Source organism: Sminthopsis crassicaudata, chromosome 3, assembly GCF_048593235.1.
Source record: "Sminthopsis crassicaudata isolate SCR6 chromosome 3, ASM4859323v1, whole genome shotgun sequence".
In the NCBI taxonomy this organism is placed as follows: domain Eukaryota; kingdom Metazoa; phylum Chordata; class Mammalia; order Dasyuromorphia; family Dasyuridae; genus Sminthopsis; species Sminthopsis crassicaudata.
Window position 1 is genome coordinate 66,592,436 of NC_133619.1, and position 24,149 is coordinate 66,616,584.

The 24,149-nt window shown below is 35.5% G+C and overlaps 1 long non-coding RNA gene across 1 annotated transcript in view; it reads left to right on the plus strand.

The window, feature by feature from the left end:
• The first annotated feature begins 6,257 nt into the window (after window positions 1–6,257).
• LOC141560510 (uncharacterized) overlaps window positions 6,258–24,149 on the plus strand; it is a 221,255-nt gene continuing 203,363 nt past the window's right edge. The window contains exon 1 of the long non-coding RNA XR_012487735.1: window positions 6,258–6,429. This is a non-coding gene — a long non-coding RNA (uncharacterized LOC141560510). The remainder of the gene's footprint in view (window positions 6,430–24,149) is intronic.

The following is a 24,149-nucleotide window of genomic DNA, read 5'->3' on the forward strand; positions in this document are numbered from 1 at the left end:
CAAGTGAGTTTTTCATTAGCAAATATGAATATATCACTGAACTAGTCTAATCAGATTCTATTGTATTATTCTTGCCGCTTTTACTTATATTGAAGAAGAATATGGGAAAGGCAACAAGGTATAGTGTTGGGACCATGGGCTCAAGATGTAGTAGCCTTGGACTCTGCCACTTATCACGTGGCAAAACTACTCTCTAACTTTTGGATTTTGTATTTATTAGAGGTAAGATCTAGACAAAGTTCCTTTTGATTCTTAATATTTTATGTTGCAGGATTTTCCTCCTCTTCTTGTCCTTCTTTCAGCACCTGAGGCCCCTTCCCCCTTCAACATCTAAATATTCCTGCAGCCTTCTAAACCTGGAATATCTCTGTGAAAGATAAATATCCCTCTTGAAGGAACTCACTGATGAGTTAATCCTGAAGCTACTCTCTTATAGAGAGGCCCAGGTTCACCTTAATCCCCATCCTAGTCCTCTGGCTTCTAGACTTTAAAACCATGACCCTAAACCAGACATTTCCCTTCTTCCCACCTCTCCTCTGGTTTAAAACTGTCTTTTGCATATTATCTTCCCTATTATAATTTAAGTTTTTAAGGGCAGGGATTGTTTTTCTTTCTTTCTTTCTTTTTTTTTTTTTTTGGGGGGGGGGACTTGGATTTGTATCTCTAGGGTTTAGTACTTCATAAATTCTCCTTCCTTCCTTCCTTCCTTCCTTCCTTCCTTCCTTCCTTCCTTCCTTCCTTCCTTCCTTCCTTCCTTTCTTCCTTCCTTCCCTCCTTCCTTCCTTCCCTCCTTCCTTCCCTTCTTCCTTCCCTCCTTCCTTCCTTCCTTCCCTCCTTCCTTCCTTCCTTCCTTCCTTCCTTCCTTCCTTCCTTCCTTCCTTCCTTCCTTCCCTCCTTCCTTCCCTCCTTCCTTCCCTCCTTCCTTCCTTCCTTCCTTCCTTCCTTCCCTTTCCTTCCTTCCCTTTCCTTCCTTTCTTCCTTCCTTCCTTCTTTCCTTCCTTCCTTCCTTCCTTCCTTCCTTCCTTCCTTCCTTCCTTCCTTCCTTCCTTCCTTCCTTCCTTCCTTCCTTCCTTCCTTCCCTCCTTCCTTCCTTCCCTCCTTCCTTCCTTCCTTCCTTCCTTCCTTCCTTCCTTCCTTCCTTCCTTCCTTCCTTCCTTCCTTCCTTCCTTCCTTCCTTCCTTCCTTCCTTTCCTTCTTCCTTCCTTCCTTCCTTCCCTCCTTCCTTTCCTTCTTCCTTCCCTTCCTCCTTCCTTCCTTCCTTCCTTCCTTCCTTCCTTCCTTCCTTCCTTCCTTCCTTCCTTCCTTCCTTCCTTCCTTCCTTCCTTCCTTCCTTCCTTCCTTCCTTCCTTCCTTCCTCCCTCCCTCCTTCCCTCCCTCCCTCCCTCCCTCCCTCCCTCCCTCCCTCCCTCCCTCCCTCTCTTCCTCCCTCCCTTCCTTCCTCCCTCCCTCCCTTCCTCCCTCCTTCCATTTCTTTCTTTTCTTCCTTCCTTCCCTCTCTCTCCTTTTTTTGATGTGCAGATTTACTAGAAGTGGAGAGACTGCTTTGAAATGAAAGAGGTGATGTGTTTAATTTAATTCCAAACTCATTGGTTTAGCATTGGAACTAAAGTTCATGGAATAGTAGAGGTTAAGAAGAGTAACTTTTTGAAACATTATAAATTAAGTGAGATGGTTTCCAGTGCTCTGTTTCCTCATCCTGTGATGTCACTTTCTCCCTCCCAATCCCACAATATATTTCTCAGTAGCATTAGTGTTTTAATCCCTTCAAGTATCCTCTGAATCTGTATTCACCCCACCTACCCATAAGTAGTCTAAATTTAAATTGAGATATTAGATGTATAGCAGGGCTTATTAAATTTTTCCCACTCCCCACCACTTTTCACCTAAGAAATTTTTACTTAATCCTGGGCCCATAGGTATATAAAGTAGGTATACAAATCAAACATTTAACATTAATAAATCATAATTTTATGACTCCCAAATATGGGGTCAAAACACAGTTTGAGAAGCGTTGATATCTATCACTGCAAATTCTGAAGTGCTATATAAATTCCAGTTGTTGTTGTCTTTGTTATTATTTCTAGCCCAGGCACCAGGACTTCAGATTGGTGATGACTTCATTCTCTGAGTCTTCAATTGAATCTTTGATGAGTTCAAGCAATATTTGTAGAACAATATAGGGTGTGCTGGTAAATGTTTGGCAACGTCAGTCCCTGGGGGAAAATATGTACAAATATTTTTAAGTTTAGTATGAATTATGAATATTTTCTTAAGTCTAAATAAATGACAAAAGCAATACATCAAGCCCTGATTTGTAGCAGTTGCTAGAAACTAGTTAAAATTGGCTATAACACATCCCTGTCTCTTCTCCTTATGCATCCTCCATCACCATCCCATGCCTCACTCCCATTATACACATTGAAGCATTTACACTAAAGCAATCTGAACCCAGGGCCTCTATGGTAATACTCTTTCCATTATCCCATGTTGCCTCAGATATATTTATGACCATTTGCTGACTGGGTGGTGGTAACTGTACCAGAGCCTATGACAAGAACTCCAACAAATGGAAGGGCTGCAAATATTAATCCCTGGCTTCAGAATGATTCAGTGGATGATGCTGACTGTGTAAGGGGATCATGCTGCTTACACCTTGTAAGCCAAATTGTTTAACTTACCATAACTCAGCTAGGACTGAAAGTTAAGGACATTCTACTGGGAGGGACAAATCATCTGAGCCTGATAGCTGTTGAGGAGTGCCCTTTTTGTCACCAGAAAATTGATAGCAAGTGGGACTTTGACACCAGAACTGAAAATGAGTTGACCAGCTTCAGACATTTTGCCTGATAATCTCACTTTAAAAAGAGTAACAAAAAGCAGCAGAAAAGGCTTATTATGGTTCTTACCTGGTTCATTTGATAGTACCAGGCAGCTGTCTTAGTGAATTGGTTGAGGGCATGAGTCATATAACCTTTTACCCAAGTAGAAATGAGATCCTATTTAATATACCTTGCTTCTCAATGCGGCAGAGGAGTTAATGGGAAGGATAGTATTTGGAACTCAAAATTTAAAAGAAGAATGTTAAAAAATTTAATTAAAAATTTTTAAGATGAGATCTCAGAGTTGTGAAATAATTTATTTAAAAGAAACATGTTGGGGAAGGAGGATTGGGGTGAACCCATGAAACCACTTTATTTACTCATGAGATTAGCCCAGAGTTCTGGCCTGCATTGTGCAGTCAGTTAATATTAGAATGTATAGCTCAATAGAAAAACTAAAAATATGAAATTTGATCAGATTGTGACCAGGCAACTTGTCTGTAGACTGTGGGAAACTGGGCAGATTAGGGACACTTTTTGAAAGGGAAAACTAGTACATTTTCAGCCCAAAGAGATTGTTTCTGGAGGTGTCACAAGGAGCCCCAAAGTTAGTATTCAGTGTATTCTCACAAGCTCTTTGGTAACTAGAGCTGCTTTAGTGGATTCAATCTACAGCTCTTTCCTAAATCAAATTTCTTTAATTATTCATTGCTTTAGTCTTCAGACAAGTCAGTAAACTTTCTAATCTACAAAAATTCTTTGAAGCCAATATATCACATGCTATCAATTTTTGTTCAAACATTCTTTTATTTTTTCCCTGGCCTTCCCTCCCCTCTCTTGGTCTATATTCCTCTCACAGTCAATTAAACAGAGAGCTCTTCAGAGAGACCTCTGTGAGTGCATTTACAGTCAGAGACAAGAGACTAGTTTTATGAATGTAAGAAAAGCAGAACCTGGGAATCTGCTGAACAAGGGCCAAACAGCCTAGAAAACCAAGCAGATTGTAGCACCATCTGCAATCTTCTGCAGGGTTTATCTGTTGATGATTGAAGAAAAGAGTGCTTTATTTTGAAAAAAGAGGAGGGAAAGCAAAGCTCTCATTTGGAAACAAAAAAAAAAAAAAAAAAAAGGAAAAGAAGGAGCATGAGACAAGTTTAAAAACTGCTCATTTGTGAAGGATTTTGACAAGGCTTCATCAAAGAAGGCCAACATTTCCTACCTTCTAGCTGCTGCTCTTGTTTCAATGAGATGGATCCCAGCTTCCAGATCAAGAATTCTCTTATAACTTCTGATAGCAGAAAGCTGAGCTATGGAGGTTATTTTCCAAGTGCCTGAATTTTGTGATTAATACAAACAAAAACATTTTTGAATAATTAATGAAAACCGAAGGAATGATATTTCTTTGCTCCTGTGAAAGAAAAAAAGAGGCATGTTTAGACATTAAGGTATTGAGATTTTTAGGGATAGAGGCTAAGACCTTTCTTAACTTCCTTAGGCCTATTTATACATATGGCTCCTTTCTGTCTTCCTTTGGAATTCTTGGGGGTATACTTAAGTACTGGCAGACAGAAGGCACGCAAGGGCTGGCTGGGAGTTTGAATCAAATCAATTCACTTTCTTTAGCCTCCATTTCCTCACCAAAAAAAAGAATGGATTGGACTTTATAGGTTTTGAGGTTCCTCCCAGATCCAAATCTTTGATTTTGAGTTGAGTAATTCTTTGATCAATTATAATGAGAAGGCTTTTACGCTGTAAGTTCACTAAGGTTATTTCTAATTCAATTTATGGTTCTGAGATTGTACCCACAAGAATGTTTGCAGAAATTTATTATTTTAATGTCTAAGGCTTTTTTTGGACTTTCAGATTCACTTATTGAAATGCAAATCCCTTGAGAACGATTAGACTTATTTATCATTTAATATCTTAGGCTTATTTTGTTAATTGACAACTGAAAGCTAGTATGTGTTGTGTAGTTGAGAGTGCCACAATGAGAGGCCAAGGACCTGTGTTAATTTGTCATTTTTTTTCTGTGTGACCTTGAACAAGTTATTTATAATTCATTTGAGCCTCAGTTTCCCCACTTGCAAAAGATCTGAAGGTCAGGATGTTTTATAACTTGAAATTTGTGATCTGTGAAACATAAGAACAGGCAGTTGAAAGAAGAACATTTATGGGGGTGTGGAGATGAGGTAAAGGAATAGGTTGAAAAGGGAATGGGAAGAAACCAAAAAGAAGCTTCTTCCACTTCATACTTTTGCTTAGAGCTGGGGTTGCTATGTGGGAGAGCATACTTTGCACTAAGAGCTCAAGAGACCCAATCACTTGTTATTCTTTTAACATCTCCTGGATACCTTTTAATATATTGTCAACAATAGAATGCTTTCCTACCAGCTGGAGTGTTTCTAAACAGACATAAACATCACATTGTGCAGAACAGCAGAATCTCAAATAAGTCTGTAATCCCCATGTCCCATTAGAGCCGTTTTTCTCTGACCCTTGCAAAAATGAAATTGGCTGTAGGTCTGTTGCCATTTAAATGTGGCCTAGTAAATGTATGCTTCTCCCCCAGTAGTGAAATATTTACTCTCTTGGGGAAAAGTTTCTTTGCCCAGATAATCTTCAATGCTTTCCCCCCATCTCTCCTATGCTCAAAACCTTATGATTATAATGCATTAAATTCAGCCTTGCAGCAACCCTTTGGGATTGGTAGTGAGAGTAATATTTCCCCCATTTACAGATGAAGAAACTGAGGTTCAGTGGGTTATTAACCTTGCTTGAGGTCAAATAACTAGTAGATACTAGAAAATCACTGGAGTATCCCTGCTTTCACCTTTCAAGCACACATACACCAAATGAATTAGAATTGGGATTCCTATCCATCTCTTAAACAGGAATAAGGAGAAGTATGATTCTTGACTTTACATTTCCCAGATGTATAAGCATTCAAAAAGCACTGACTACAGAATTAATACAGTTCTTTGTTATTCAGTTTTGTCCAATTCTACACGACCCCATGGACCACACTATCTGTGGTATTTTCTTGGTAAAGATACTGAAGTAGTTTGCCATTCGTTTCCTTCTCTAGTGGATGAAGGCAAAAAAGGTTAAATGACTAGCTCAATATCATACAACTTGAAAGTATCTGAGGCTGAATTTGAACTCAGGTTTTCCTGACTCCAGAACACTAAGCCACCTGGTTAACTCCTTTTCTCTGTTGTTGTTTAGTCGTTTCAGTTATGTTAGACTTTTATTTGAATTTCTCTTGGCAAAATCATTTACCATTTTCTTCTCCAGATCATTTTACAGACCAGAAAACTTACACAAACAGGGTTAAGTAAATTGTTCAGAGTCACATGAAATGTCTGAAATGATGAAATCCTCCTGACTATATAGGTCTGGAGCTCTATGCATTCTGGCGCACCATGGTCCATTCTTTGTCTAGCTACCCTTCTATCTCCGTCTTTCTACTTGTTTGATTATTTGCCCTTCAACAATAGTGTCTGCTGTTGATGAACAGCACAGGACAGTGTAATGGAAAGGACGGTGAACGTTCAGGCTGAAATTCAGGTTCAATTCCTGGTTCTGTCACTTGCTAGCTGTGTGGCTTCAGGTAAGCACCTTCATTTCTTTGGACTTCAGTTTCTTCATCTCTAAAATGGGGATAATGATACACTATCTCTGCTATGGTCACTTTGTAACCTTTAAATTGCTGTACAAATGTTGTTCGAAATGTACAAATGATGCACAAATTATTATTACTATTGTTGTTATAACTAGCAGCAAGTGACTCCATTTTTAGACATCTTACTTTCAAAATCTACAAATAGAAGGAAACTACATTGCATCTTATTTCCAATAACATCTCATGAAATATTAGAGTTGGAAGAGATCCTATGTTTTCTCTTATTCAATTCACATCTCAGTCAGAGTCCCCTTTAAAACAGAGCCAACAAGTGATCATCTGGCCTCTGATTGCAGACTTCCAATGAAGAGGAACCTATAGTCTTTGGAGGCAATTCATTCTCCTTTTGGAGAGCTCTTGTTCTTAAGGAAGATTATTTATAAAATGATAAATATAAAATGCAAAATGTACCTTTTTGTAACTTTGTCTCTCTTTGGTTTTCACAAAAAGACTACCTTTTCTATGTAGATACCTTTCAAATATTTGGAGACAGATATTCATTTCCAAATTTTTTTTAAAATCAGGCCAAACAGTTATAGTTCCTTTAGCTCACTGGTATATGGCAAAAACCTGGAGATCCTTCACTACCCTGGGCATTTGCTCAAGTAGGGTTTTTTAATCTGGGGTTATCCCTTAATGGGACAGCTGGGTAGCACAGTGGATAGTGTACTGAACCTGGAATCAAGAAGACCTGAGTTCAAATCAGACCAGACATTTACTAACTGGGTGATCCTGGGCAAGTCACTTAATGCTCTTTGCCTCAGTTTTCTCATCTGTAAAATTAGCTGGAAAAGAAAATGACAAAGAAAATTCAGAAAGGGCCATGGAGAATAGAGTATGACTGAAAAATAACTGGACAACAACAACCCTTAAAGGATCTGTGGATAGATTTCAGGGGGTCTATGGACTTGGATAAGAAAAATATTATATATTTATTTCAATTTAATTGGTTTCCTTTGTAATTCTATGTGTTTTCATGAATTTAATAAAACTATTCTCTGAGGAGTTCATAAACTTCATTAGACTGCCAGAGGGCTCTTGAAATAAAAAAATAAAATTAAGCCCTGCTCCAGAAACTCTCTAGATAATTAAGAGTAAAATGTGTTATCTAGGAGTGAAATCAGAAACACTGCAATAAGATCTGACCACAACAGACAACAATAGTCTAGGACACTCCAATTTCCTTAACATAGTTTAAGATTCCATTAGTTTTCTTCAATGACATATCACCCTTGACTCATAGTGAGCTTGTTAGCCATCCATTGAGCCCCAAAGCTTTTCTTCTCAAACTATATTCTAGCCAGCCTTTCTCCATTCATAAAGTTGATTTTTAAAATGTGTGGATAATTTTATACATATATTTATAATATTCATTTTATATTTACATTCAGTTTATTGTATTATTTCCAGTCTATCCAGATATTATTGTTTTCTGACTTTATCATACAGTAGACAGGTTATTATGCCTCCTAGCATTTCATCACTTGCAAATTTCCTAAGAAAGTCATCTATACCTATATCTAATTATTGATCAAATATCAAACACCCTTGGGCAAATCACAGATTTCTGGGGCTTTCAACTAGAACGTGGAATTCTTGATCTTTTTTTGTATCAGGGATCTCTTCAGCAATCTGTTGAAACCTTTGGATCCCTTCTCCAAGTAATGTTTTTAATAAAAAAAATAGCACATAGGATTACAAAAGAAATAAATTATCTAAATATTAAAACAACAACAGCCAAGTTCACAGAGCTCAGCTTAAGAATCCATGTATTAGAAACTTTCTTCCAAATTGACATTGAACTTTTAAAGGACTATTTTGGGGATTTGGTCATTCAATCAATTTCAAATCCATTAATTGCATTATTGCCCAGCCTATTCTTGATATCTTTCCCAGAAGTATAGAAAAAGAGACTTTGCCAAATTCTTTGATAAAGTCTAGGTAAACTGTATTAACAATATTTCCATGATCAGCTATCTATTCTAGTTACCATATTGCAAAAAGGCCTGAGGTTGACCTGACATCCTGACATGATCTGCTTTTGATGAAGCCATGTTGGCTTTTTTTTTTTAAATTTATTTTATTTTATTTTTTTTTGGCTGAGGCAGTTGGATTAAGTGACTTTCTCCAGGATCACACAGCTAGGAAGTATTAAGTGTCTGAGGTCAAATTTGAACTCAGGTCTTCCTGACTTCAAGGCTGGAGCTCTATCCACTGCACCAGCTGACTGCCCCTCCATTTTGGCTCTTTATGGGACTCTCCTTTTTTTTTTTTTTTCTTTTTTTTTTGATAAATGTACATTGATCATTGTACATGGCAACAACAAGATTATGAAATGACCAATTCTGATGGACGTGGCTCTTTCCAATAATGAGATGATTCAGATAAGTTCCAAGAATCTTGTGATGAAGAGAGTCATCTACATCCAGAGAGAGGACTGTGGGAACTGAGTGTGGACCACAACATAGCATTCTCACTCTTTTGCTTGTTGTTTGCTTGCATTTTGTTTTCTTTCTCAGTTTTTCTCCTTTTTGATCTGTTTTTCTTGTGCAGCAAGTTAATTGTATGAATATGTATACATATATTGGATTTAATATATATTTTTAACATATTTAACATGTATTGGATTATCTGCCATCTAAGGGAGGGGGTGGGGGGAAGGAGGGGAAAATTTGGAACACAAGGTTTTGCAAGGGTCAATGATGAAAAGTTACCCATGCATATGTTTTGTAAATAAAAAGCCTTAATTGAAAATAAATGTGCATTGATCATCCCTTAAGTTCCATATAAAGCCCGGGAAATGTCACTTAGCAGTGATTGCTTTTTAAGTGATAGCTTAAAAAGCTATCAGATACTTCAGTAAATTTCTGTATTAACACCTACTCAAAGCCATAGTTCACAGTCTACTCTCCTCTCTTTTGACTTTCTGTTTTCTCCCAGTAGAGGTAAAGAAATAAAAAGAAAAGAAAGAAACAAAGAAAAATGAAAGAAAGAAAAAAAAACAAAGAAAGAAAGGAGAAAGAGAGGAAGGAAGGAAGGAAGGAAGGAAGGAAGAAAAGAAGGAAGGAAGGAAGAAAAGAAGGAAGGAAGGAAGAATTTCTTCTTTCTGCTTTTCTACCTTTTTGTTGACCCTATACTCACAGCTCATTCTGAGCTTCAAAACTCTTGAATGTGTTCTTACCAGATTAGGTCCCATTATCAGATTCATCTTAAAAATTTTTAAATTGATTGATGAGTTTCCCATGCACCCATATTAATCTTTTTAGACAACTCCATCCTTTCTTCATCTGAACTATTTCTCATAGTTGAGTTAGGTGATACAGTGGATAGGATGCCAGACATAGAGTAAGGAAGACCCAAGTTCAAATCCAATCTGACTACTAGCTTTGTGACCTCGTGCAAGTCCCTCAACATCTCTCTGCCTCAATTTCTTCATCTGGGAAATGGGCATAATAATAGTATCTACCACCAAGGGTTGTTGTGAGAACTGAATAGAGATGATATTTGTAAGGCATTTTGCAGACTTTAAATAAATATTAGTCACGATTGTTATTGTCTTCATAGTTTAATTCTTGAGAGATTCCCATTCTTCCCTTTTAGAATTTTGGTTCATGAAACCCTGTTTCTCCTTTATATGCCTTTTTTGGAATCTGTTTTCCTACAAATCTAAGATGCATGGTCAATTATTCATGGCTTTCCTTTCTGTATTTCAAATCCCAAAATAGAATAGCTAATTCTAAATAGTTCCCAACATTTCTACTATAGCAGACAATTTTTGCTTGTTTATTTGAATTAGATCTCCAATACAATTTCCTTTTCTTGGTTGCTCTGCCTTTTGAAGGACAAAATTATCATCAAAACAAGTCAAAGAATCATCAGTTGTTCTGCTTTGGGGAGAGAGAATGCTCAAGCAGATGTCTGGATAATTGAATTTCCCATTGCTAAAAAAAAGCATGTTTCTGTGCCAAGTTTGTGATTTTTTTCTTGAATTTCTCATCTATTCTCTTTTTCTGTCCTGGTGGTCTGTAGAATATTCTAGTGGCAACATCATTTCAGTTTCTCCTTTCATAATCTCCATATTCTTCACCCCAATACTCTCTACCATGCTTCTTCCTCTTTATTCCTGGAATTTGTCACATAGGTCTATCTTCTAAATATATTATACTATACTATCTGCCACTGCATGCCTCTTTTTACTTGTGTGTGTGTGTGTGTGTGTGTGTGTGTGTGTATTACATTCTTCCAAATTAATAGGGCACTCATAGGTCTCATGTCAACAGATCTCTGCAGTAAGAATTCAAATTTAGCTTGCTTGTTATCCATATTTTGTGCATTCTGAATTGCTGGGTATTTTTACTCCTACATTGTAGCTACTCTTTATGATTGATATCTACTTTGGCAAGTATTCATAACTTGTTTTCTTTTTCCTTTTCAATTTAAAGCTCATTTGATTAAATTAAAGTTTAGAACTTTGGAAAAAATGTATTCTTACCAGCACTTATTAGGTACATTTTTATTCCCTGGTCATTTCTGTACTTTAAGCTATGATCCAGGAATCCAAATTCCATTATCATGCACATATTTTTAATCAGCTGTTCATTTCCCAGTTCTGTTTCTCTCTTCTGAAGACATTACCTTTGACTAGTCCCAATGATAAAAGCAAATTTTGTGCCTCTTTAGTTTTTTATTTCTTACCCAAGACATTGCAATCTTCAATACTATTTTTTAGTCTCCTCATAATACCCTTTGTGTTCATATAAATCATCAGAGATAGGGGCTAATTATCAGGTTTGACGAAACTTGGGAAACACTCTGTCATATCTTCTGTCATATTCATGTTCCAGGAACACAACAGATTTCTATATTGTTTCCAGGTCAACAAATAACTGCACCAATAAACATCAGTAAAGATTTAGCCACTAATTCTGCTCTTCTCTTCCTCTGATCCAATGAAAGCAATCATGAATTTGTAGCATTATTCCTTGAGGAATAAAACTGCTTCCTCTTTAGGCTGTCCAATGTTCTCTTCAGGCTGTCCAATGTTCTCATCTCCAAGAAGTCTTGATATTAATTCTTAATCCTATATGTTCAATAGCTTTTTTCGCTTTTGTGTGATGTTTTTCTACTCTTGAACCTCTTGACATATCACATAGAGACAGGGACAAGGATAGGGACTGGACTAATAGCTGCATTGGTAAAATGAGGAAATTCCCTCTAGCAGTGCAAGTCAGCATCTTCTCTATAACTGTAGCATGCCTTTGGAACTACTATCCCAACTCACACTCTGGATTCCCAGAGGATCACTAAAGGGTTGTAGGATTAACTGTGAAGGGTTGGGGATTTTCTTCCTAAAGTTATTATAGCAAAAGATTTCCCACTGACACACTTAACCCAATGATTATTGGTTGATAACACTTACTCAGCCAAGATTTAATTAATTTTTAGAAAAGAATATTAACTTAAATAGCATAGTTGGTAAAAATAATGTCACTTCTCTTTCCCCTATGAAGTCTGTGATATATTATCTCATCAATTTAATACAGAGTCTGGGGAAATTGAACTCAAGCTTACAAAGTACTTTTGACAAAGTTGCAGAAGTCCTTTTCTAGCCTCTTCAAGATATTCTTAGATGAAATTAGGCTTTGACCAACATCTAACACCCTATATCAAGATATCTAACAACCTATATCAACATACCTATATCAAAATGGATTCATGATTTAGACATAAAGGGTGATGCTATAAGCAAATTAGAAAAGCAAGGGAAAATCTCCCTTTCAGATCTTTCAAAAAGGGAAGAGTTTATGACCAAAGAACAACTAGAGAACATTATAAAATGCAAAATGGATAATTTAATTACATTAAACTAAAAAGTTCTTGCATAAACAAAACCAGTGCAGCCAAAATTAAAAGACAAGCAGAAAGCTGGGAAATAATTTTTTACAGCCAGTGTTTTTTTTTAATTTTTATTTTATTTTATAATTATAACATTTTTTGACAGTACATATGCATGGGTAATTTTTTACAACATTATCCCTTGCACTTACTTCTATTCAGATTTTTTCCCTTCCTCCCCCAACCCCCTCCCCCAGATGGCAAGCAGTCTTATATATGTTAAATATATTACAGTATATTCTAGATACAATATATGTGTGTAGAACCGAATTTTTTGTTGCACAGGAAGAATTGGATTCAGAAGGTAAAAATAGCAGTTTACATTCATTTCCCAGTGTTCCTTTTCTGGATGTAGCTGGTTCTGTCCATCATTAATCAATTGGAATTGGATTAGCTCTTCTCTATGTTGAAGAAATCCACTTCCATCAGCATACATCCTCGTATAGTATCATTGTTGAAGTGTATAATGATCTCCTGGTTCTGCTCGTTTCACTTAGTATCAGTTGATGTAAGTCTCTCCAAGCCTCTCTGTATTTCTCCTATTGGTCATTTCTTGTAGAACAATAATATTCCATAACATTCATATACCATAGTTTACCCAACCATTCTCCAATTGATGGACATCCATTCATCTTCCAGCTTCTAGCCACTATGAAAAGGGCTGCCACAAACATTTTGGCACATACAGGTCCCTTTCCCTTCTTTAGTAGTTCCTTGGGGTATAAGCCCAGTAGTAGTATGGCTGGGTCGAAGGGTATGCACACAGCCAGTGTTTCTGTTAAAGATCTCATTTCTAAAATGTGTAGAGAATTGATTCAAACTTGTAAGAACACTAATCATTCCTTAAGTGATAAATGGTCAAATGATATGAATAGACAATTTTCAGATGAAGAAATTTAAGTAATTTCTAGTTATATGAAAAAATGCTGTAAATGACTATTGGTTAGAGAAATTCAAATTAAGACAACTCTGAGGTACTTCCTTGTACCTCTCATATTGGCTAAGATAACAGAAAAAGATAATGATAAAGTTGGAGGGGATGTAGGATAACTGGGACACTAATGCATTGTTGGTGGAGTTGTGAACTGATTCAGACATTCAGTAGAGTAATTTGGAATTATGCCCAAAGGATTATAAACTGTGCATACCCTTTGATCCAGCAGTGTCACTATTGGGTCTGCAGCCCAAAGAGATCATAAGAGAGAGAAAAGGACCCACATGTGCAAAAATATTTGTGGCAACAAATTCTTGTAGTGGCAAGGAAATGGAAAGAGAGTGAATGCTCAGCAGTTGGGGAATAGCTGAATAAGTTATGGTGTATGAATGTAATGGAATGTTATTTTTCTAAAAGAAATAACAAGCAGGCCGATTTCAGAAAAGCCTAGAAAAACTTACATGAACTGATACTGAGTGAAGTGAGCAGAACCAAGAAGACATTGCAATTGTAACAAGGTTATCTGATGATGTGCTGTAATAGGCTTGGCTATCACAGTGATTCACAGTCATTCCAATAGACTTGGGATGGAAAATACCATCTACATCCAGAAAAAGAACTATGGAGACTGAATATGGATGGAAACATAGTATTTCCACCTTTTTTTGTTTTTTTTTCTCATGTTTTTTCCCTTTTTGTCTGATTTTTCTTGCACAACATGACAATTATGGAGATATGTTTAAAAGGATTGCATTTATTTAATCTGTATCAGATTTCTTACTATCTTGAGGTGGGGGAGGTAAGGGAAGAAGGGAAAAAATTGGAAAACAAAGCCTTACAAAAATTAATGTTGAACACCTCTTAGATTGGCTAAGATCACAGGAAAATATAATGATAAATATTGGAGAGGATGTCAGATAACTGGGACACATACATTGGTGGAGTTGTGAACAGATCCAGACATTCTAGAGAATATCTATATGCTCAAAGAGCTATAAAACTATGCATACCCTTTGATCCAGCAGTGCTACTACTGGGTCTGTATCCCAAAGAAATCATAAAGGAGGGAAAAGGACCCACATGTGCAAAAATGTTTGTAGGGCTCTTTCTGTAGCGGCAAAGAATTGGAAAGTGCGTAGATGCCCATCAATTCAGGAATGGCTGACTAAGTTATGTGAAAGTAATGGAATATTATTATTCTACAAAAAATGATGAATAAGCTGATTTTTGAAAGTCTTGGAAAGATTTACATGAACTGATGCTGAGCAAAACAACTAGAACCAGGAATACATTGTACACAATAATAGCAACATTGTGCTATGATTAACTATGAAAGACTTGGTTTTTCTCAGTGATTCAGTGATCCAAGGAAATCCCAAAAAACATTGGCTAGAAAACTTCATCTGTGTCCAGAAAGAGAACGATGAGAATGAATGTAAATCAACAAATGCTATTTTCACTTTTTTTTCTTTTTCTTCTTTCTCTTGTGGTTTTTTCCTTTTGTTCTGATTTTCCTTTACTAACATGACTCATAAAGAAATGTGTATTTAAAAAACAACTAATGTATTTGTATAATCAGAAAAATAAAACAACTTTAAAAGATAAAAAAAAATGAATATTGAAATGAAATGGATGCTTACATGTATTTGGAAAAAATAAAATACTATTAAAAAAAAAAGATGTTGCCCTTAGGTATAGTGTAGGACTGTTTTCCCTCTCCTGGGATCTTTATAGAGCTTTGAGTCTGTAACCAGTTTGCTTCTTGATTCCCTATGTAAACATTACCTTCATCTGTTCCAGGAACATTGTTAGGATGCTCATGGGAAGATGGGAAAACCCAAATCTGTCAGAATTTTGAAACCCACATGGTCCACCTCCATGGGAAAGAGGGAGGAGAAGACTAAAGCTGGAACCACTGAACTCCTCTTCCTAATAAGCAACTCCTTCTCAGGGATTTAGCCAGAATTAGTCTCTTCTAATTGGCCACTTGTTGAAAATTCAGTACTTAATTCCATTTAATTCAATGGATTTATACCTTTATATAGGACAGCATAATCTGTGGCACATTCACATTATTTTCTCTGTGGCATGAAGAAAGCAAATGAAAGGATATTGCTTGTGCCTCCTTTCCATCTTTTATGACTTTCTCCATTTCTATTAGGAAACAGGTTCAGTGGATAGTGTTGGACTAGAGTCAGGAGGACCTCAGTTCAGATCTAGCTTCTGACATTTATTAGTTGTGTGATCTTGGGCAAGTCACTTAACTCTGTGTGACTCAATTTCTTCATATGTTATATGAACTGGAGAAGAAAATGGCAACTCACTCCAGGAAAATCCCAGATGGGTCACCCAGAATCAGATGCAATTGAAAATCTCAGCAACAACAAGAAACTCAATAATTTCTAGGACTAAGTGGCAGGTGTTACAAATGGGATTTGAGAGTCTGCTAGCCACATTACTTAACAAATAGAGGCATTCTAATAGAAAAGAATTTAACGGGTCAATAAGACTGCATTAATATTAAATGACAGTTAGACAGTTTTACTTTTGTAAATTATTTCAAGACTGTTACCAGATCCTATTTATTATAGTATAGATAATAGTTGTCAGCAAGAGGAAAGAAGAGGGAAAGAATGTTGAAGGTCATCTAGAAAAACCTTCTCCTTGAAGCAGAAATCCCTTTGCATCCCTGAAAGGTTGCCTTCAAGCCTTTGCTTAGAAACTTCTGACGGCAGAGAGCCATTACTTCAAAAGGGAGACTATATCAATTATTTGAAAAAAAATTTAAAATTATATTTGTACATTCATTTTTACATTTTTCCATGAGTCTTGTCAAGAGAGAAAAATCATAACAAGAGGGAAAAAACAGAAGGAAAAAAGATGAAAACAGTATGCTTCAATCTGCATTCAGTCTCCATAGAGACTCTCTCTGAATGTAGATGGCATTTTCCATCAAAGTTTATTGGAACTGTCTTGGATCACTGAAAGCCTATATCATTCTAAGACACTAATTGTTAAAAAGTTTTTCCTTCTGCTAAGCCCAAAAGCTGCATCATTGTAATTTCTAGCTTACTGAACCTATATGGACTAGATAATATTTCCCTTTTACATGTACTTGAATATTTAGAAATAGTATTTTTATTATATCCCTCTAAAAATCTTTAAGTTAAACATTCTCATTTCAAGAACCCTGGGATTCTTCATATGATGTAGGAGTAATCTGAGGTCCTATTTCATCGAGTTTTAACTAGTTTTTAACATAAAAAATTCATTGAAACTATCTTGGAGATTTAATTGGTTTAGAGAATGAAAACTTATAGATTTTGGCATAGGATTTTATTACTTGAATGCAAAAAGCCATGAGGAGCATGATCTCTGAGGCTGCTGACCTTAGAACAAGGATATGGCTAATATCAGAAAGAGGAATTAAATGGCACCAAAATGGCATTCTCACTGAGTATTTTTGTTGAATATTGTTCCCATAATTAAATTCCTAAACCTTTTGATCATTGATAGATGGAGAAGAGGGTTCTCATTTTTTTCCAGCATATAACCTAAACTATCAGGATACTGTCCTGAGTCAGATTTCTCATCATGCTGATTGCCTGTTTCTAGACTTACCCTGTGATTTGTCAACATCCTTCTGAATGCAGATACCAGAAGTAAACATAATATTAGAAATGTATTTTGGCCAGTATAGGCAATAAAGGTCTATGCTTCCCTTGTTCTGTGCCCTGAACTTCTATATATCTATCTATTTATCTTAATATATCTATCTTTCTATGCATTCATTTATTTATCCCACCCTGATTTCATTTCCACAAAGTATTCTCAATGAGGGGCTTCCTCCTACTAAAGAATCTACTAATCCCTAAGTCCTCTAAAAGTCATAGCTTTAGAAGCTTATCTGGGGGCAGTAAGAAGTTAAATGACTTGCCTAAGATCTCTAAGATAGTATATGTCAAAAGTGAGACCTGAACCTAGACCTTTTGACTTTGAGACCATCTCAGTATCTATAACACTCTGTTGCTTCTCTATACTTATATAGATATAGTCTAATATAGAATTAATGATTTTGACAGGTTCCTTACATGATAGAATCATATAGGATTTATAGATGGTATCTTTTCCTATGACATTTTAAATGTAAACTATTGTTAAGCTCGGTATTCTTTCCCTCTTTTTTTTCTTTGTGTGGTTGACTTTTTAAACCTAATGAGACTTTACATTTGTTTCTATTAACTTTTGATTTCTTCACTTAGTCCCATTTTAGACTAGCAAAAGTCCAAAAAAAAATCAGTCATTATCTCTCCTTTCCCCCTACCTTCTCTATTACCATAGAGAGTAACACCATCCTCAGAGTTCCTTAGGGTCACTATTTAGGAGATATCCTTGCCTCTGCACAATATCAACTCCTATTTTCAATCACTTGGTAACAACTGTTGATTTCATCTTTTCAAAATCTCTTGAATATATAACTCCCTTCTCTCTGACACTGCCACCACTCCAGTGCAGACCTTCATCCCCTCACAGTTTGGTAATCTGCTGATGGGTCATCTTGCCTCAAGTACCTCTGCTCTTCAATCCATCCTTTATTCAATTTCTAAAGTGATTTTCCCTAAAGGTCTGATCATGTTATCCCACCTACTAAAGGATTAAACTCCTGTGGCTCCCCATTTCCTCCAGGATCAAATACTAAATGCTTTGTTTGGCATTCATAGACTCACTCTCTCCTACTTTTTCAGTCTTTTACACTTTACTCCCAACTGCTACTTTATGGTAAAGTGGTACTGTCTTTCTGGCTGTTCCACAAACAAGACACTTTTTCACACAGAGCTAAGCATTAACTCATGTTTAGAATACTCTCTTTCCTCATGTCTACCTACTAGCAGTCTTTCAATGACAACTAAAGTCCAACCTTCTACAGGAAACCTTTTCCAACCTATCTTAATTCAAATTATTTGAACTTTAGACTATATATTATTTCTTTGTGTATATTAGTTTTTATGTAGTTTCCTTCATTATATTGTAAGCGCCTTAGAGATTATCTTTTGACTTTTTTTGTATCCCCAATGCTTAGTCAAATGCTTGGCACATACTAGGTGTTTAATAAATATTTATGTGGGGTGACAGGTAGGTGATGCAGTGGATAGAGCACCAGCCCTGAAGTCAGGAGGACCTGAGTTAAAATCTTATCTCAGACATTTCACACTTCCTAGCTATGTAACCCTGGGCAAGTCACTTAACCCCAATTGCCTCAGCAAAAAATAAAAACAAAAACACTTGGAATAAATATTTATGTGGGATTTAGTATGATTGATTCTTTCTTTTCATAACTCTCAAATTTCTTACCTGAAAATCTGATGAGCATACATTCTATGTATTTATCCAAACTTCTGATAAGAATATTTAATAAGTAGAGAGTTGACCTATTTCCACCAGTGTCTTAGATGAAGGTCTCATTTATTCACTGTAGGGATGCCATGTTCTAAACTTGGGAAGGAAGAGCCTGAGGTCTAGCCTCTACCCCCCTAAGATCCTATGGAATTAGAACAAATCTTGTTTCATTTTTTTCCCCCTGAGGCTGGGGTTAAGTGACAAATCTTGTTTCATTTATCCTTTTCAGTTCAAGGTACAGAGAACCAAGAGTTTGAACCACTGGGGCCTTGGGGTCCAGGATTGCAGGTTAGATCTTTCAACCAACCCATCAGGGAAACTCTAAGAAGCCAGGGAGTTGGAATGCAAGGGAAAAAGAAGATTGGATTTAGAATTTGGTGGGAATAATGCTAAATAGGAACTGAGTTAAGCAGCCAGTTTAATCTTCCTCACTGCTCCAGAGATTATGAACCTGAGTTCCTGGAGGAAATGTTTGCATGTTCTTTTTATACTCTTGAAATAAAAATACTTTGGTAAAAGCTGAAACAAAGAAAACATATGAAATCCTTCAATATGTCACCAGAGATATTCTTCCATGTTGTTATCCATCTATTAATCAACACTCTTCAAGTATTATCATTGAGTGAACTTTTAGACTTTCATTTTATCATCTGTGCCACATTTCACCATCTTGTTCATAAAGATACTATTATAAGCTTAGTCATTGGTAACTACTATATTTGCAGCATTTACCTGATCTATCAATGTAGTAATCTTGTCAAAATATGAAAAGGAGTTTAGTTTATAATGGCTTTCTCCTTTTAAAACGATTTTCGTTGATACTTTTTGTTTTTTAAATAATCAAGATTTACTCTTCTATCTCTCCTTTCTCCTTTTTCTCCCAAAGAGTTAGTTATCCCTTGTAACAACAACCAAAAAAAGAACAATTTTAAAAAATATCAGCAAATATAATCAATACCAAAATCTGACATTATATGCAATGTTCCACACCTTTGCTTCTCATCCTTCATCCCTTCTTCCTACATATAAAGGAATATATATTATATATAAACATTATTCTATATTACATATAAATATTATGCATATACAAATATATAATTATATATATGTTTTTTATATAATTATAATATATATTATAGTCTTTTTACTTCTCTTTTTGGAGCTCAGCTTTATTCTTTCCTCACATTTCATTTGCCTAGTTTTTTCAAATGAACTTTAAATGCCAGCTTTGCCACCTAATTCCTGTGTGTCCTTGGGTCTTTGTTTTCACTTTTATAAAATGAAAGGATTGGACTAAATCCAATCCTGTGGCTCTTAAAGTCCCTTTCATCTCTAGGCTTATGTCCTATGTTGGCTCGAGAAAATGCTTAGATAAATATGTTTCCAGCATTGGAAAGTATTGTCCATTATATCTTGAATTAATATTAGAGGTTTATATGAGTTCTCTGTAAATTCTGGAAATGAAGCTATTGTCTAATATTTGCTTAATAAATATTTTCTTTCATCTTATTACTTTACTTTTTATATAAGCTTCTTTTGATTTTTGTCGTACAAAAGCACTTTATTTTTATATGAAACTACTAAAACATATCTCTAACAATTACTTCCATTGCTTCCATAGCCAAGAATTAATCTCTCCTCTATATTTGGGATAAGTATACGCTTTACTTTGTTTTTCTTGTCTATTTTTTATCTTTCACCATCAGGTGAGAGATGATTTAGTGGAGATCAGAGGAAGAAGAAAGGAGTGGTACTGTTTAGTGACTACTTACTCAAGGATATTGAGAAAGTTATCTGTAGATTTGATAATCAAAGGGAAGTCTTCTATCTTCCCCTGGTATTTGTCTAGGAAATGTGGGAGAACTCCTGAGGTTAGTCATGTGGTTAAATTGATGCTTTGCTTTTACTCTTTAAAATTTGCCTTTATAAGAATTAATTATTTTTCCCTCCCACTGCCCACTATAAAATGGTTCCCCCCCAAAAAAAAGCCCTCAGAACAAATATGCTTATTCCAATTCCTATGTTGGCCACGTCCAAATAAGCAAATAACCCGAATATGAATTTTATTTACAGCTGCTCTCTGGCAAGAAGTGGATGGCATGATTCATCCATCTTCTAGCCTCTGAACTTGTGATTTATCATTCCATTAATCAGAGTTAAATAATTTTTCAAAGTTGTTTTTCTCTATAATATCATTGTCATTGTGTAAATTACTCTCCCTGATCCAACTTTTTGTTTTATCATATCATAGAGTTCTTTCCAGATTGCTTTGAAATGCCTATTCATTTCATCATTTGTTATGGCACAATAATGTTTTAATGCATTCACATAATACAATTTGTTTAGTTATTCTTCTCTTAAAGTAGGAATTCCTCTTAGTTTCTGACTTTTGAAAGAAAATGAAATTAGCTGCTTTAAATGTCTGTACATATAAGATCCTTTCTTTTTTCTTTGATCTTTTTGGGAAATAGACCTAGCAGTGACATAATTAAGTCAAAGACTATGCACAATTTGGTAACATTTGGGAAACTTCTTAATTGTTTTGTAGAATGCTTGAATCTACTTATACCTTCAACTATAATCTATTTGTATACTTGTTTTCCTGATGCCAACATTTGCCATTTTCCTTTTTTGTCAGATTTGCCAGTCTAACTCCAACTGATTCTCATGGGCATGAGATAGAACCTCAAAATTGTCTTAGTTTAATCTTTCTAAATATCAGTGATTTGGAATATTTTTATATGGTTAATTTCAAGTAAAACTGTCTATATATTTAAACAATTTATCATTGGGGAGTGGCCTTTAGTCTATAAATTTGGATCAGTTCTTTATTGATTTTAGATATTACTTTATTACAATTTTTTCCAATTATGTTTCTATTTTCATCTTTATTTTATTAAATTTGTTTATATAAAAACTTTTTTTTATCAAAAAGGTCTATTTTATCTTGTGTGATCCTCTCTATCACTTATGTAAGCAGGGACTCTTCTCCTCACCATAGTTATGAAAGATACACAGTACCTATTTTTAATGATTCACATGGGCACAAAAGACATTGCTTGAATGAATCTAAAAAGCATTGCTAAGGATTATGAACTCTTAAGCAGGAAATTGAAGACTTTAGGGGCACAGATGGTATTTTCATCCTTGATGCTAAATGAAGTTAGAGGTTTCAGAAAAGAAACACAGATTTGGAAGTGGTCATCTGGTTAAAAAGTTGGTGTCTGAAAATGAGATTTGGATTTTTCAGATAGTGGTTTAAAGTGTAGGAATGACATGCTTCCCTTGCTCAAAGATGAAATGTATATAACAAAAGCTAGTAAAATTGTATTTCCTGGAAAATCTAATCACACAACTTCAAAATATAAAGGAAGGAGAATAGTCTATGCTCGTCTACCAGGCTCAATAACATTAAAAATACCTAAGGTTTAGGAAGGAGAACAGAATCCAGATCCTAGAAATAAGAAGGAGATGTTAGAGTTCCATGATCAGTGAAGTGTTATACTGAGACATGTTTTAGAACAATCATCTTAACACTTGAGGGAAGGATGAGTTGGAAAGGGAAAAAATTGAGAGAGGGAGACCAATTAGAAAGGTGATGAGGTAGTGAAAACGTGAACTAAGGCTGTGGCTTTGAAAATAGAGAGAAGAGGATTTATGAGAATGATATTGCAATTGCAACAAATGACAAGAATTGGCAATAGATTGAATATATGAAATAAGTCTGCACCAAGATTTTGTGCATGGTGATTGGGAGGATGGTGGTGTCCTGAACAATAATAGGAAAGTTTGATAGAGAGGAGGGTTCAAAGGGAACAGAATGGACATGTTGAATTTGAAATACCTACAGACATGCATTGGGAGTTGTCTAAGAGGCTATTGGTGATGTAGAAATAGGGCCAAAGAGAGAGACTAGGGCTGGCTATATATAGATCTAGGAACAATCTACATAGAGATCATAAATAATCCCATAGGAACTAGTGAGATCACTAAATGTGATAATATAGGAGACAAGCAGAAAGTTCATCATAGAGCTTTGGGAGATTGGTCTTTACAAGGGGAAACTTCTCAACATAATCTGAGTACAACTGAACATTATTTATTCCTTGATCTTGTTATACTACAGGCTCATTTGGTATTGTTGTTTATATATCTGATGATATTTTAAAACTATTTTGGGTGAAAAATTTATTACTGATAATTATATATACCTATCATATTTTTCCAAATTTTGGGGGGGTTTAATTTCTTAAAATCTATGGTATTCCATGATTCATAGTCATATGATACCATCAGAAAATTATTGTTGTTGAAAAGATAGAATTTTGTTCAGGTGTTAAAAGTCATTTAAATTTGACTATAATTTACCAAATGCAATTCAGTGCACTTTTTTTATTCAATTTCATCCCCTTCTTAATTATCTAAGCTAAATCAACTTAATTCTATGACTTATATATCTAATTTTATATCAATCAAATTCATCCCAGTCACTGAATATATTTCAATCACTATATGCCAGGCATTGGATTAAGCACAGGGATACAATGAAAGGCAAATACAGCTTCTTCCCTCAAAGAGCTCACATTCTAATAGTGGAGATAACATGAATGCAAAATAGATACAATGTAAATAGGAGGCAAACTCAGAGAAAAGGCACTAGCTTCAATGTATATTGTTAAAGGACTCTTGCAAAAGAAGGTGGTATTTGGGCTGAGATATTATAGAATCCAGAGACGCCAAGAGGCAGAGATGAAGAAAGAATATTCCAGGAATACAAGATAGCCAATGAAAATCAAGGAAGTGGGGATGAAGAAATGAAGGGATCAAAATGAAAGTAGAAGAGTATAGCCTGTGAAGAATTGAGGACCTGGAAAAGAACTGAAGGACAGGATTAGCGGTGATAGTGACCTTGAACAACAGGGTTAGAGGTGTTAAGGCAAAGGAAAAATACAATGATAGATAAAGGCATTTCAGAATTCAGGAATATGGAAGAAGAACTGTTGTAATTGATAGCAAGATCAAAAAAATGATCTATCTGTTTGTTTTGGGGTAAAGGAGAAGATCATGGGAAAAAACAATGAAAACTGGAAATCATCAATAATTGCCATTCTTATATGATTCTTGTCTATGTTCTATCATTCGCCACAGGAGGTTCATCTAATGATGTGGAAACCTTCTTGTATCTCTCCTGACAGAGAGAGGATATCAGTGGAACAACTGAGTTGTCCATGTACCATCACTCATTCTTATCACATGACTATCCCATCTTTCTAGCATTCATTTTCCATATAACATTTTTAGCTTCTAATCTTCTATAAAGTTCCTTATTTATCCTATTTTGCAATTTGTTCACACCTCCAATGCTTCTTCATCACCTTTTTTGTGACATTCATTTTCACTTTGGCTGGTATGCTTAATTTCT